The following is a 12,957-nucleotide window of genomic DNA, read 5'->3' as shown; positions in this document are numbered from 1 at the left end:
AAATTTGCTCTCCAACTACTTGTTAAATTGCACCTTGAAAGTTCTCACTGTTCTGTATATATATTTCACAATATAAAACGTAAGAAAAAGAAGAAGAAGAAATCTCAGGAAATTAGGAAATATCTTGAGGCAAATGAAAGTGAAAACACAATATACCAAAATTTATGGGATGAAACAAAAGCAGTACTGAGAGGGAAATTTACAGCTCTAAATGTTTACATTAAAAAAGGAGAAAGATATCAAATCATAGATCTTACCTCAAGACTGGAGGATCTAGAAACATAAGAAAACCTAACCCCAAAGGGAGCAGAAGGAAGGATATAACAAAAATTAGAGCAGAGATAAATGAAATAGAGAAATAAAAAACAAAACATAAAATCTACAAAATCAAAGGTTGGTTCTTTGAAAACTCAATAAAATGGACAGATTTTAGCTAGACCAACTAAGAAAAAAAGAAAGAGGATACAAATAACTGAAATCAGAAATTAAATGGGGGACATTAATATTGACCCCACAAAAATAAAAAGGACTAAAAGATGTTACTGTTAACTGTATACCAACAAATTAGAGAATCTAGATGAAACAAATTCCTAGAAACACACAAACTACCTACCTCACGGAGACAGAAGATTTCAGCAAACCAATAACTAGTAAAGACATGGATCAGTAATCAAAAATCTCCCACCAACAACAAAAAGGCCCAGGACCAGATAGTTTCACAGGGAAATTTTACAAAACATTCCAAGAACAATTCATATCAATCCTTCTCAAACTCTTCCCAAAAAATGAAAGAGAAGGGAACATTCCCTAACTCATTCTATGAGGCAAATATCACCATCATAACAAAGACAGATAAAGATATTACAAGAAAACAACCCACCAATATCCCTTATGAATAGATGAAAATATTCTTAACAAAATACTAGCAAACCAAATCCAACAGCAACTGAAGAATTATAAACCATGATCAACTGGGAGTAATCCCAAGTATGTAAGGATGGTTCAACATAAGAAAAGCAGTAACTGTAATACACCAACTTAACAGAACAAAGAGAAAAAACACATCATCATCTGAAGTGATGCAGAAAAGGCTTTTTAACAAAATCAGCACCACTTCTTGAAAAACCCACCTAGAAAACTGGGAATAGAAGGAATCTTACTCAGTATGATAAAGAGCATCTATGCAATACCCACAGCTAACATCATACTCAATGATGAAAGACTGAAAGTTTTCCTTCTAAGATCATGAACAAGACAAGAATACCCACTGTCACCACTGCTATTCAACATTGTACTGGAAGTTCTCATTAGAGAAATTAGAAAAAAGAAAGAAAGAAACGGCATCCAAATTGGAAAGGAAGAAGTAAAACTTTCGCTATTTGCAGTGTATTTCTATATACAGAAAATCCTGAGAAATCCACAAGAAAGCTATTGGAACTATTAAACAAATTCAGCAAAGTGGAATTTTTCAACATGCAAAAATCTGCAGTGGTGGAAAGTGACATCAACAACATGGTGACAAAAACAGCTATTGAAAACTCCTCTCCAGAGATGCAATGAAAAAAAAAGACAATTCTGAATGGTTTGAAACTCTAGAGGAGGATATAGATCGGAGAAGAGCGCTACAGATGCTGAACTGAAGAAAGAGAAGAAATATCAGGTTGGAATCTTCTGTCCCAAACAAGCCAGTCATCTTCCCTACCCCTCACCCAGTTTCCGTGTGGGAAAGGCACAGAATCAGCAGATGGGACCCTCCCTCCAGGGACACAGATTTTAAAATCTATCACAGAAGTGAGACATGCCCCACTGTTTGAAGACCCAGGAAACAGAGGAGAACATCTAAAGGTGCAGGTCAATGAGGGACAAAGAAACTGAGAAAACGTGAACAGACAGTGTTTCCCGCTCTGGGTCTGAAAGCCCTTCCTCCACCCTTGAGCGAAGCAGCAGCCAGCAGCCATTTCCTTGCTTTGGGGATGGATGGAGTACTGGGTGAGCTGAGGGAGTATTCTGCCACAGGTATAGCCCCACACTGAGACAGACTGCAGCCAGCAAAGTGAAGGCATAAGAATCCAGTTTCAACTCACTTTATGCACCCTGTGCTTGGAGGCAAAGCAGCCTCTGAGGGAGATTAAGTTACCAAACAGCACCATCTGCTGGACAGTTCAGAAAGTGCAAGGGAACAGAGCACCACTGGAAGCCAGGAGATCTGTATTACCATACACAGTGAACTCTCTGGGCTGCCCAGTGCCTACCTCCTATCCCTGTGGCAGGCCACAGTGGGTGCCTGATTTTGCAGAAAGACTGAGGGACAGAGCCAATCTGACAACTGGCCAGTGAGAGAAACAAAGAAATAGAGAGATCAAAGAAAACCAACAGAAAACCCAAGGCAAAAGAGAGAAAACAACCTCCAGAAAAACTTAATCAAGAAAATCAGATGCCTAGACAGCAAAAAATCATAAGCCACATCAGGAAACATGAAGATACAGCCCAGTCAAAGGAACAAACTAACACCTCAACTGAGATTAAAGAGGTGAAACAACTAATCAAAGATGTTCAAACAAATCTTCCAAATCAAATCAATGAGTTGAAAGAAAATGTGACAAAAGAGATGAAGGATATAAAAAAGACACAGTGATCATAAGGCAGAATTTGTAAATGTGGAAAAACAAATGGCAGAACTTATGGGAATGAAAGGCACTACATAAGAGATGAAAAACACAATGAAGACATACAACAGCAGAATTGGAGGGGCAGAAGAAAGGATTTCTAAACTAGAGGACAAGACATCTGAATTCCTACACACAAAAGAACAGATAGGGTAAACAATGGAAAAATATGAGCAGGAGCTCAGGGAACTGAAGGACAATGTGAATCACACAAATATATGTGTTATAGGTAATCCAGAAGGAGAAGAGAAGGAAAAAGGTCAGAAAGAATAATAGAGGAAATAATCAATGAAAATTTCCCAAGTCTTATGAAAGAAAGAAAATTACAGGTCCAAGAAGTGCAACATACCCCAAACAGCATTGATCCAACAGACTTACTCCAAGACACTAATCAGATTGTCAAATGTCAAAGATAAAGAGAGAATTCTGAAAACAGCAAGAGAAAAGCAATCCGTCACATACAAGGGGAGCTCGATAAGACCAAATGCAGATTTCTCAGTAGAAACCATGGAGGCAAGAAAGCAGGTTATGATATATTCAAGATACTGAAAGAGAAAACCTGCCAACTGAGAATCCTGTATCTGGCAAAACTGTCCTTCAGAAATGAGGGAGAATTTAAAACATTTACAGATAAACCAAAAATGAGAGAGTTTATGAACAGGAGACCCCCTCTACAAGAAATATTAAAGGGAGTGCTACAGACAGATAGGAAAGGACAGGAGAGAGAGGTTTGCAGAAGAGTGTATAAATGAAGATATCAGGAGATAGAAAGAGAGTAAAGATTGGGCAGTTGATGCTGAAGGAGTACAGAATGTTCAACACGATTGATTTTATAGATCCAGAAATGGATGGCACAATACTGGGTGATGGTAACACAATATTATAAGTACAGCGAACAAAGATGACTGTGAGGACAGTTGAAAGAGGAAGATTAGGGACATATGGGACACCAGATGGAAAGATAGAAGGTAAGTACGGGGATCATATAACTCAGTGAAACTTAGAGTGGTTAATGATGGTGATTAAATGTACAAATTTGTTTTTACATGAGGGAGAACAAATGAATGTCTACTTTGTGAGGTGTTGAAAATAGGATGGTGTTGGGGAAAAAATACAATCAATGCAAACTAGAGTCTATAGTTAATAGTAACTATGTAATATGCTTCCATTAATTGTAACAAAGGCAATATACCAAAGCTAAATGTCTGTAAGGGGGATATAGGGGAGTGATATGGGATTCTTGGCATTGTGTTATTGTCAGACCTTTTTATTGTATTTTATACTTATTTTATTTTTTCTTTTGTTGCTTTTTGTTGTCATTTTTTTCTTTCATTTTTCTTTTTTCTCCTCTCCCTCTTTCTTTGGTGAAGAAACAGAAATGTCCTCATATAGATAGAGATGGTAAATGTATAACTATGTGATTAGACTGGGAACCTTTGCTTGTTCACTTAGGAGGTGTGTGAATAAAACTGTTTAAAAATAAAAGGGATACAAGTGCTGGAGAAACTGCGGAGAAATGGATGTACCTAATCACCGTTGGTGAGGAAGTAGAATGGTGCAGCCCATCTGGAGAGCAATGTGGTGGTTCCACAGGAAGCTAAGAATGGGGTTGCCTATGGTCCTGCAACCCTGCTACTGGGTATATAATTGGAAGAACTGAAAAGAGGAACACAAATGGACATTTGCACAGTGGGCTTTATGGCAGCAATATTCACGATTTGTACTGGATGGAGGTGGCCTAAGGGTACATCCTCTAATGAAAGAATGGTAAAAAGTGGTGTATACATATAATGGAATATTGAGCTGCTACAACAAGAGTGAAGTTGTGAGGTAGGCAACTAGGTGAATGGACATTAAGGACAGTATGTTGAGTGAAATAAACCAGAAATTAAAAGACAAACATTTTATTGCCTCACTAATATGGACTAACTATAATGTACAAACTCTAACAACTGAATCTGAGAACACAGGTTATCAGGGGAAGCCTTATTGTAAAAGTTCCTAGATTGTAAGCTCTTACAGCAGTTACATCTATTCGTGAGTAGTAGTGACTATTTCTAAATTTTGAGATTCTGGGCTCTTTGTGTATAACCTGGTCAGTCCTTGGAACTCTGGGTATCCATGTGACACCAGAGACTCAGAGCCAGAGTCCAGCAGCTATGAATGTTAGCATCACCCCATACAACAAATGTTAAAGAGTGTGAAAAAGAGATCAGACTTCAAGTACAGCGATATGAACAAAATGGACTTGGTTCGGACTAAGGTAAATCAGACTAAAGGGTAAAGAATGAAAGTAGCAGTGTTTTAAAACCTCAACCTCTGTGTGAGACCAAAGGAAGAGACATTTATTAGGTGTAAAATCTATATTTTTTGTAACACACTATATAATTTAACTTGCATGTTCAGTTTATTCAAATACCATAATTACATGGAACTTTGAATAGGGAGTGAAATCTGGTTGATTTGTACAGGTTAGTGTGAAGCCCCGATACATCCCAGAGAAATTTGGGCAGAGTATAAAAATGTATTTGCAAAGCCCCCTTTAGGGACTGGAGGAAAATATGGAAACATTAAACTTCCCCACCTGGGGAAATACTGATATTCTCACAAGCATTGGGGACTATCAATTTAGAAAGTCAAACCCTCAATCTAGGGGCATGCACTTATGAAGTTTGTTGCTGCAAAGGAAAGGCTAAGTCTACTTAAAATTGTGCCTAAGAGTCACCCCCAGAGATCCTCTTTTGTTGCTCAGATGTGGCCTCTTTCGCTCAAAGCCCACTCAGCAGGCAAACTCTGTGCCCTCCCCCCTACATGGGACATGTCTTCAGGGATGTAAATCTTCCTGGCAACATGGGACATGACTCACGGGGATGAGCGTGGCCCTAGCATCATGAGATCAAGAAAGCCTTCTTGGACCAATAGGGGGAAGAGAAATGAAACACAATAAAGTTACAGTGGCTGAGAGTTTTCAAATGGAGTCAAAAGGTCATTCTGGGGGTTATGCTCATACGTTATACAAATATCCCTTTGTTTTTAATGTATTGGTATAGCTAGAAACTGATGAACTGCAACCCAGTATCCTTGATTCTTGAAGACAACTGTATAACTATATAACTTCCACTGTATGACCGTGTGATTGTGAAAATCTTTTGGCTCCCACTCCCTTTATCCAGGGACAGATGAGTAGAAAAATGAGGACAAAATGTAAATGAATTATAGGGAGGGATGGGGGGTATGGAATGTTTTGTGTGCTCTTTTTTACCTTAATCTTTATTCTTTTTTTGTGTTTGGTAATGAAAATGTTCAAAAATTGATTGTGGTTTTGAATGCACAACCACATAATAGTACATTGAACAACTGACTGTACACCATGGATGACTGTATGGTTTGTGAATATATCTCAATAAAACTGAATTTAAAAAAATATCAGCAGTGGCTCTATACACTGGTAATGAACAATCCAAAGAAGATATCAAGAAAAAAAAATCCATTTAAAATACCAACTAAAAGGATCTAATAAGTAGTCATAAATCTAAAGAAGGATGTTAAGTAGTTGTACACAGAAAACTACAAAGCAATGCTAAAAGAAATAAAAGATGACCTAAATAAATGGAAAGACATTCTGTGTTCATGGATTAGAAGACAAAGTATTGTTAAGACGTCAATTCTACCCAAAGCAATTTACAGATTCAATGCAATCCCAATCAAAATTCTAACAGCCTTCTCTGAAGAAATGGAAAAGCCAATCACCAAATTTATATGGAAGGGTAAGGGAACCTGAATAGGCAAAGCAATCTTAAAAATGAAGAACCAAGTTGGAAGACTCCCACTTCCTGATCTTAGAATGTTTTACAAAGCCACAGTAATCAAAACAGCATGGTACTCCACAAGGACAGTCATATAGACCAATGGAATCAAATTGAGAGTTCAGAAATAAACCCTCACATTTATGGCCAAGTGATTTTGACAAGGGTGCCAAGTTCACTCAACCAGGAAAGAATAATCTCTTCCACAAATGTGCTGGGAAAACTGTATACACACATCTAAAAGAATAAAGGTAGACATCTATCTCACACCATGTATAAAAATCAAATCCAAATGGATCAAAGACCTAAATATAAGTGCCAAAACACTACAACTCCTAGATGAAAACATAGGGAAACACCTTCAGGACCTTGTGGTAGGCAATGGTTTTTAGACTTTAAACCTAAAGCACGAGTAACAAAAGAAAAATAGATAAATGGGATGCTCATCAAAATTTAAAAACTTTTGTACATCAAAGAACTTTATCATGGAAGTAAAAAGACATTCTACAGAATGGGAGAAAATATTTGGAAACCACATATCCAATAAGGTTTTAATATCCAGCATGTGTAGAGAAATCCTACAACTCAACAATAAAAAGACCCAACTAAAAACTGGGAAGAAGTGCTTGAATAGACATCTCTACAAAGAAGTTACACAAATGGTGAAAAAGCACATGAAAGGCTGTTCATCACCATTTTGATTTGTAAATTAAAACCACAGTGAGATACCATTTCACACCCACTAGAATGGCTACCATTAAAATACTGTAAATTACAAGTGCTGGAGAGGATTCATTGCTGATGGGAATGTAAAGTGGTGCAGCCACTGTGGAAGACAGTTTGGCAGTTCCTCAGAAAGTTAGGCATAGAATTACCATATATCCTGACAATCCCACTTCCAGTTATACACCCAAAATAACTGAAAGCAGAGACTCAGACAGATATTTGCACGCCAGTGTTCATAGTGGCATTATTCACAGTTGCCAAAAGAGGAAAGCAACCCAAGTGACCATCAACTGATTAATGGATAAACAAAATGTGATATGTACATACAGCAGAACATTATTCAGCTGTAAAAAGGAATGAAGTTCTGATACATGCAAGAACATGGATGAAACTTAAAGGCATCACGTTGAGTGAAACAAGCCACAAAAGGACAAATATTGTATGATCTCACTAATATGGAATAATTACAATAAGCAAATTCATAGAATCAGATACTAGAATATAGGTTACCAGGGACTTGGATGGGAGTAGGGAATGGGGAGTTAATCCTTAAATTGAAAAGAGTTTCTATTTGGGTTGATGGAAGAAATTTGGTAATGGGACAATGGTGATGGTAGCACAACACTGTGAACATAATTAACAGCACAGAATTATATATTTGAATGCGATTAAAGGGGGTAATTTTAGACAATATTTATGTTACTAGTATAAAAATTTTTTTAAAATCATAGAACTGTACAACACAGTGAACCCAACTGTAAATAATGGACTATAGTTAACAGTCCAATTATAAAAATGTTCTTTCATGAATTGTAAGAAACGTACCACACTAATGCAAGGTATTAATAGCAGAGTGGTATATATTAACTCTGTAGTTTATCCACGATTTCTCTGTAAATGTGCAACTTCTCTACGAATTTTTTTTAAAAAGTAATAAGGAAAACCTTGTTTTAAATAACGTCAGTGACATTAACATTTTAAAATTATTCATGTGTTTATCATTTACTTTAAGATAAAAATGCTAAATGTTAAATCAAAACTGTGTGTTTGCACACATAGAGTACTTGAAAAAAATAATAAAAGGTTTGTAGATAAACATCTTTTTGGACTGTAAAAATCAATCCATTTTTCTAAATCCAAGGTTGCTGTAAATAGCTTCTTTGGTAAAATAATATAACTGTCAAAATGAAAAGGATTGTTCTCATATTAAATCTACAATGAACAGTGCTAGCAGGAATACTAACTACTGCTTGTACAGTGTTATCACAAAGAGTAAAGAATTTAAATATATCAAACCTATGGACTTTTCCTTTCCAAAATATAGGCCAATTCCCTAATAGTTCTATGCCTTTCACCGTAGACTAGAAAAATTGAATATTTTGTCAACATATAGTCAGTTTTTTTAAAAAAATCATGTAACCTGTAGTTATCACCCCCTAACTAGAGTCAGTGACTACTATCCTCTTTCAAATCAGCACCCTTCTGGTCATCTCAGCACCCTGCCCCAAATCCACAACCGACAACTGGCCAAACCTTGAAAACTGCACTCTCCTGACATCGTATTTAGACCAAAATATTCTCAGAGATAACGCTAAAATAAGTGAAGCCAAAGGTCCCAACCCCCAGGATTTCAGTCCTGCTTTTCATATGGATCAAATTTCTCCATTTTTTGGAATCCATCTTTTAAAATAAACATAATTTCCAAAATATACAATTACGTAGTTGGTAACACAGTAATATTTCCAGAGTTATCCAGTAAACTGATATAAAGTAATCATATCTCAGCACCTTTCAGGAAAAATCCTCTGAACACAATTAGTGATGAAAAAAGCTAAGTGAGATTGTACACCATGGATGATTGCATGGTATATGAATGTATCTCAATAAAACTGAATTTAAAAAAAAAACACACACACACCCAAAAAAAAGCTAAGTGAGAAGAACTGAAATAACATGTATATTAGTGTCAATAATTGATTTGCTGATGAAAACAAAGTAAATTCCCACACTGATTGGAAATGTTTATTAAAGTCAAGTCTCAGTAGCACCAAAACTGAGAAAAACCAGAAGGGAGGAAAAGAGAGAAAATGTGAATGTTTACAGCCCTGGATTTTAACTTCTTTTCTGGTTTTGGCCCCTATACATTTCCATGACTTTTGGTGTTGAGAGTATCTGATTGCTTCTGTTTTCTCAAAGAAATAAAAGTAAAGTTGTGATCAGAGAAGGAAAATATGGGAGGATATGTTAAGGGCGTGGGAGGAGAAGTTTATGAAATAATCACCCAAGCAAGTAGGAGAGTGAATGCATTACAAACATGTTAGCTGTTGCTTTAGACACATAACTTATTCCTCCTGCCATTAGAAGCACATTGAGGGAAAACTACTCAGTGTTGCATCTTAACACCTCCTAGCATGGTAACTTGTACTCTTCATTATTAATTTTCTGTAACCTTAATTTCATTTCTATTAATTCATATAAAATCTAACTGACAATAATATACTAGTGCTTTAACACTTGAAGTTTTTAATGAGAGGAACTTAAAAGAAACACACACAGTAATATCACTAGCATAACAAGGTACCATTACCACCTAGTTCCTTAAAATCAGGGTCAAAATACATAGAAATAATTGCTAACTTCAAGAGGGTATATCTTGTCAATTCAAACTTACTTTCCTAATATTTTAATGTGACAGATTCTCTTTATTAAGACAACTTTTAAGACTAAAGGTTTTAACAGTCAATATAATAAGAACAGGAATTAAATGCTGTTGTTCACTAGTTCAAAAATGTGTGATAATTTAAGATTGCTCAGAGAGAAATGAAGCAGAAAACAAAACTGCTACAAAAAATACAAACACAAATACTGCATTTAAAAATATTTGCAATTAAAAAGAAAAGACAAGATCCTCCAAAATCATCTCTAAATATTAAAGATTTATTCATAATAACTTGAACATAATTAAAGTCTAAAAATGTATTACTATAATTTACCAGTGGGATTACTATTAATATTGCTAATTTTCAACTGGTTAACTAGAATTCTTTTAATGAATTTTAAATCCACTGAAACAATTTACAGTTACTGGCTGGTATTGTTCACTCTCAGTCAGTGAGAATATCAATAAACATCTACTTCAAATTTGATATTAAAAAAATGTTACCATGAACCTTATGGGAATAGCAGCGAGCAATTAACTTGAGTAATACAGGAAAATTAAATATTCACATGCAAAAAAATGTAATGAGACCAAAAAAAATGTTTTCTATCAATAAGCAACAATAACGAAAGCAAAACATCAACTAAGGCGAGCTGTATCTGATGGTAGATTCATTTCATTGAGATATATTTTAGAAATTTATTGTAAGCTCCACTTCTGCAAACCTTCAAGGAAAATTGTAGAGTGAGCATCAATGAAAGAGGTATAGCAACACAAGAGGTTGCCCACCCTGCTCGGGTATCAGCCCTGATGTGTCTGATGAGGTACACACCACGGTCTGAAGATACTGTGCCCCTTTCCTCTGATAACGAACATCAAACCCAAATGCTGTCAGGGGCCAAGAAGAAAATCTAAAGGAATGACAGTGGCAATGATATGAAATGGCAGAGTGGCTGAGACCTTGGAAAACATATACCTCATCTAAAGGCATTCAAATTCAATATTTTAAAACACTCGTTTAGCGAAATAATTCACATCTGCAGGCTAAATTATGCTTAGAATTCAGAGTCCTGTTGGCCTTTCAAAGTCCATGTCACTTCAATCATTATCTTCCCATGTTCTCCCTCTTAAAATATATATTTCCTCACCTATATATCTTTATCTTTCTTGTCATTTATTATAATATCATATGAGTTAGTCTTGCTTTTTTAGTCTTGATCAATAAATTTTTTTCAGAGATCTTTTTTATTTTTAACTCTCCAAAAGCACAAAAATAGTGTTTTGCACACAAAGAAATGTACTATAAACCTTTATAAAATTGAATCTAAACGCTTTCTCTTATGGTCATGTAATCAAATATGAAAAACGAAGAGCTCTTGGCCATGGAAACCAAGTGGCTTATGGATCTCAAATAGCCATAGCGAAAGTTCTTGATTATAAAGTAGTCTGTGTAATTATATTTAGAAATATTGCAGAAGTGTTATAAAACCAGTAAATCCAGATTAGAGAAATTCAACATTTAGATGACAAACGTTTTTTTTTTTTAATAGGAGGGTTAGGAAAAAAATATTGTACTAATTTGCAAGGCTGTCACAGGAGAATAAATAAGAAATTATGAAAACAGAGAAAAGATATTACAAATATCTAAACAACTAATTAGCACAGGAAAAGCTCTAATGAAAACACTGATTCAGGGTGCCAACCTTAAATCTGGAATAGGAAGGTCTAAGATTTTTAAAATTTCAATAAAGAAAAACTTGAAAGAAACAGGTGGCAACCTTTGAACAATTCCTAGGAAAAGTAACCCCACAGTCAAGCACTAATTCCACCTGGAGGTTGCAGACTGTAAGATTGGCCACAATTCTTCCTCTCTGAATATTCATGCCCATTTTAAAATTAACACCCTCTAATCAAGAATTAGAGTCTACTCTCCCACCACTTGAATCTGGGCTGCTTTTGTGTCTTGTTTTGGCCAAGTAAATGTGGAACAAGTGACACTGTCCCTGTACCAAGTTTATACCTCAAGAGATCTTGTACAATCTCATTCTCTCTCTCTTGGAAATTAACCACTACATGTGAACAAACCCACGCTGATTTGCTGGATTATGACAGAAACATGGTGTTCTCATCATCATCTGAAACAACATCCAGCCCACCCTAAAAGCAGAGCCACTTCACTGAGTTGAAGTTGACTCCGGACCCATGGAAGAACCCAGCCAATACCAGAACTACCCAGGTAAGTTCAGCCAATATTGCCAACACCAGAATTGCAAGCTAAATAAAGTTATTTTAAGGCATTAACTTTTGGGATAGTTTGTTATTCAGCAATAGCTTACTGATACATTGGGGAAAAGGCTACAATCTGACAGGAACCAAACGTTTCTCTAAGATGAGAATGTTACCACCAACTTAGGAGCCAAGAAATAACCATGTGAGGAGAGAATGGCAAAAGAAAAAAAGACTAACTCTGGAGTTGGAACTAATATTAACTTAAAACAGAATTAAAAGTAGGCTACCTTTGCCTTGTAGAGAAACAAAACCTATGCAAATGCTGTCCTTCCTTCAAGGCTCAGTTCAAATCAAACCTCTTCAATAAAACATTTTCTAATTGCCCTTAGGCACAGTGATCTCTCCTTCATTAGCCACGTATGGACCATACACTTTTATTGATAAGAGGTCTGGACTTGAATCAGAAAACTAATTTCCATTTCTGCATTTATCAGCTATGTGTCCTGAGGCAATTTCTTAAGTCTTTGAATGATTGGTCAGAAATATAATTTCTGTTACCTGGAAATTAATAGTTTTGAATCCCATAGGATAGCTTTGAGAACTGAATTGAATTCTAATTGAGTCAACGTGCTAAATACAAAGTACATGCTCAAAAATGTTAAAGTGGATTTTTTTCATGTATTCATTCATTAAACTTTGATTGAGTTCCTAGTGTATGTCACACTATATGCAAGATACTGGGAGGAAAAAAAAACAATTACTAATGATACCACAAAGAATTGCCATCTACTAATAATTTTTCATGCGTATAGCCCTCAGACTAGAATGAGGTTAGAGACAATGCCTTCTATCTCTTCATAGTTCCCAACAC

At 35.8% G+C, this 12,957-nt stretch overlaps 1 protein-coding gene across 17 annotated transcripts in view; it reads right to left on the bottom strand.

Annotated features, from left to right (window-relative positions):
• The window catches only part of ANKS1B (ankyrin repeat and sterile alpha motif domain containing 1B), a 1,210,519-nt gene that overhangs the window by 1,016,419 nt on the left and 181,143 nt on the right, over positions 1–12,957 (bottom strand). The window lies entirely within an intron of this gene.

Source organism: Choloepus didactylus, chromosome 8 (assembly GCF_015220235.1).
Source record: "Choloepus didactylus isolate mChoDid1 chromosome 8, mChoDid1.pri, whole genome shotgun sequence".
Taxonomy (NCBI): Eukaryota; Metazoa; Chordata; class Mammalia; order Pilosa; family Megalonychidae; genus Choloepus; species Choloepus didactylus.
This window is presented reverse-complemented; position numbering and strand designations above follow the sequence as displayed.